The following is a 4,242-nucleotide window of genomic DNA, read 5'->3' on the forward strand; positions in this document are numbered from 1 at the left end:
TGACCTCAACCCAATAGAACACCTTTTTGGATGAATTAGAGTGGAGCCTCTGCGCTTGACCTCACAAATGCGCTTCTGGAAGAATGGTCAAGAGATGCCGTTAAAGTTCATGTGCGTGTAAAGGCAGGCGTCCCAATACTTTTGGTAAAATAGTGTGTGTACAGATGTATGACTTGGAGTTGGGAGACGTGTCGGTTTGCTGGTCTCACCTTGAATTCTGTGACCTCCAATCTGCACAGCGGCTGCACACAATCTTCTCCTATTACCTCCGAAGGCAGAAAAATCAATTTCCTCTCCGATTTCTGTGTGTGGAGTCAGCAGGACCACAAATCACTCTCCGCGGCGTCTGCGGCGGTCCGCATGTGACAGCGCAGAGGACACGCGTCCCTTCATTGGATTACATTACTATATCATATTTAGGACACGTTCATTAAAACAGCGACTTCAAAAGTTCCATAATTATACAATAATCTGATTCTTGCATTACATAGGCTGGAGGACTACAAAAAAAACGATAAATGGCAGCCAATCAAACCCCATTCTGTAACTGTAAAACGATTTAGATGGGATTTGATTTCTTGCCTTCATTATAAAAGTACAAATTCAACTATGTCAAAAACTGATGTCAGATTCATGTAGATTATATATTAACCACTTTCAGCTCCGGAAGATTTACTCCCCTTCATGACTAGGCCATTTTTTGCATTACGGCACTGCGTTACTGACAATTGCGCGGTCGTGCGACGCTGTACCTAAAGAAAATGTTTGTCTCCCCCCCCCCCCCACAAATAGAGCTTTCCTTTGGTGGTATTTGATCACCTCTGCGGTTTTTTTTTTGTGGTTGAACTGGATGGACTTGTGTCTTTTGTCAACCTGACTATGTAACTATGTAATAAAAAAAAAAATATATATATATATATATATATATATATATATATATATATATATATATATATATAATAAAAAATCAAATTTCTTCATCAATTTAGACTAATATGTATTCTGCTACATGTTTTTGTTAAAAAAAAAACCTTAATAAGCGTATTTTGATTGGTTTGCACAAAAGTTAGAGCATCTACAAACAGTGGGATGTATTTATGGAATTTGCATTTATTTTTATTTTTTTACTAGTAATAGTGACATCCAACGATTTTTAGCTGGGACTGCGATATTGCGGCGAACATTCTGACACTAACTGACACTTTTTGGGGACCAGTGACACTAATGCAGCGATCAGTGCTAAAAAATATATGCACTGTCACTGTACTAATGAGAAGGGGTTCACATCAGGGGCGATCAAAGGGTTAAATGTGCTCCTAGGGAGTGATTACTAACGGGGGGGGGGGGGATGCTGTATCTGGAAGAAGAAAGAGATTCGTGTTCTTGCTTAGCAGAAACACAAGATCTCCATCTTCTTCCATCACAGAACGGCGATCTGCCTTGTTTACATAGGCAGCCCGCCATTCTGCCTGTCCAGAGAATGATCGTGGGTCCCAGCGGACATCGCGTCGGCCTGACCCGCTGATTGGCTCCTGCTGTGGTAGGGGAGAGGCTTTAACTGGGATACAGACTGAGCTGAAAGGGGGGGATTATACTGGGGGACAGACTGACCTGAGGGGGGGATTATACTGGGGGACAGACTGACCTGGGGCGGGGGATTATACTGGGGGACAGACTGACCTGGAGCGGGGGATTATACTGGGGGACAGACTGACCTGGGGAGGGGGATTATACTGGGGGACAGACTGACCTGAGGGGGATTATACTGGGAGACAGACTGACCTGAGGGGGATTATACTGGGCGAGAGCCTGACCTGGGGGGGGAATATACTGGGGGGGAAAGACTGACCTGGGGCGGGGGATTATACTAGGGACAAACTGACCTGGGGCAGGGGGATTATACTGGGTGACAGACTGACCTGGGGGCGATTATACTGGGGACAGACTGACCTGGGGGGATTATATTGAGGGAGAATCTGACCTGGGGGGAATATACTGTGGGGACAGACTGACCCGGGGGGAAGATTATACTGGGAGAGAGACTGACCTGGGGTGGGGGATTATACTGGGGGACAGACTGACCTGGGGCGGGGGATTATATTGGGGGACAGACTGGCCTGGGGCGGGGGATTATCCTGGGGGACAGACTGACCTGGGGGGGATTATACTGGCGGATAGACTGGCCTGGGGGGGAATATACTAGGGGGGCAGTCTGACCTGGGGTGGGGGATTATACTGGGGGACAGACTGACCTGGGGCGGGGGATTATACTGGGGGACAGACTGACCTGGGGTGGGGATTATACCGGGGGACAGACTGACCTCGGGTGGGGGATTATACTGGGGGACAGACTGACCTGGGGCGGGGATTATACTGGGGGACAGACTGACCTCGGTTGGGGGATTATACTGGGGGACAGACTGACCTGGGGTGGGGGATTATACTGGGGGACAGACTGACCTGGGGTGGGGGATTATACTGGGGGACAGACTGACCTGGGGTGGGGGGTATACTGGGGACGGACTGACTTGAGGGGGATGTACTTGGGGACAGACTGCCCAAGGAGGGATTATATTGAAGGACAGACTCAGCTGGGGGGGGGGGGGGTGTACTGGAGGACAGACTGACCAAGGAGGGATTATACTGGAGGCCATGCTGACCAGGGGGATGTACTGGAGTACAGACTGCCCAAGGAGGGATTATATTAAAGGACAGACTGAGATGGGGGGGGGGGGATGTACTGGGGGACAGACTGACCAAGGAGGTATTATACTGGAGGACAGGCTGACCTGGGGGGGTGTACTGGAGTACAGACTGCCCAAGGAGGGATTATATTGAAGGACAGACTCAGCTGGGGGGGGGGGGGGGGGTGTACTGGAGGACAGACTGACCAAGGAGGTATTATACTGGAGGCCATGCTGACCTGGGGGATGTACTGGAGTACAGACTGACCAAGGAGGGATTATATTGAAGGATAGACTGAGATTGGGGGGGATGTACTGGGGGACAGACTGACCAAGGAGGTATTATACTGGAGGCCATGCTGACCTGGGGGATGTACTGGAGTACAGACTGACCAAGGAGGGATTATATTGAAGGATAGACTGAGATTGGGGGGGATGTACTGGGGGACAGACTGACCAAGGAGGTATTATACTGGAGGACAGGCTGACCTGGGGGGGGGGGGGGGGGGGGTGTACTGCAGTACAGACAGACCTTGTTTGATTTAACTCTCCTTAGGCTTCTCCCACTATAATACCATTTGGCCACACCCACTGTTCATCACGGGACACTGCATGCGCTGCAATGCTACTCTTCTTGGGGCACCGAAAGGTGTCCCAGGTCTTTCACAATCCTATAGTGTAAACTGCACAAGAAAAAAAAGTGCTGTGTTCCTCTAAAGTGTTTGGGTTTGGCTTGATGAAAAGGTGGCAACCTTAATCTGGAAACATCAGATTGCTTTGGGATGAAGATAATTCTGATCTGCTGAATAAGAATTTCCTGCTGCTGGGTATAAATGACAGAATAATAAAGATATGAGACCATACCGCCCCCTTGTGTCTTTTTGTGTGATTACATCACACCACTTCGACCACCGCCTTCATGTTATGCAGCACTTTACAATATAGTGCCCATAGAATCCTTCACAGCTGTTCCTGTCCTGCGAAGGAGCTTGCCATCAGAGGTCCATTCCATAGATATAGCAGGACCAAGTTGGGAACGCAATTCACAAACCAGTATGTAGAACATATATTGTTTGCTTATAGAGACCACTTAAGATATGTTCCCCAAAATTCTACATAGAGAGGGAGTCACTGCAAGGAATCCTTTCCTTATACAGTCACAGCAAAGAAGTCTTTCCTCGTATAATCACCGCAATGAAGTCTTTCCTCCTACAGTCACCGAAAAGAAGTCTTTCCTCCTACAGTCACTGCAAAGAGGTCTTTTCTCCTACAGTCACTGCAAAGAAGTCTTTTCTCCTACAGTCACTGCAAAGAGGTCTTTCCTCCTACAGTCACCGTAAAGAAGTCTTTCCTCCTACAGTCACTGCAAAGAAGTCTTTCCTCCTACAGTCACCACAAAGAAGTCTTTCCTCCTACAGTCACCGCAAAGAAGTCTTTCCTCGTATAATCACCGCAATGAAGTCTTTCCTCCTACAGTCACCGCAAAGAAGTCTTTCCTCCTACAGTCACTGCAAAGAGGTCTTTTCTCCTACAGTCACTGCAAAGAAGTCCTTTCTCC

Source organism: Lithobates pipiens, unplaced genomic scaffold (assembly GCF_037356315.1).
Source record: "Lithobates pipiens isolate NorthernLeopardFrog02 unplaced genomic scaffold, aLitPip1_a1.2 Scaffold_23, whole genome shotgun sequence".
NCBI lineage: Eukaryota > Metazoa > Chordata > Amphibia > Anura > Ranidae > Lithobates > Lithobates pipiens.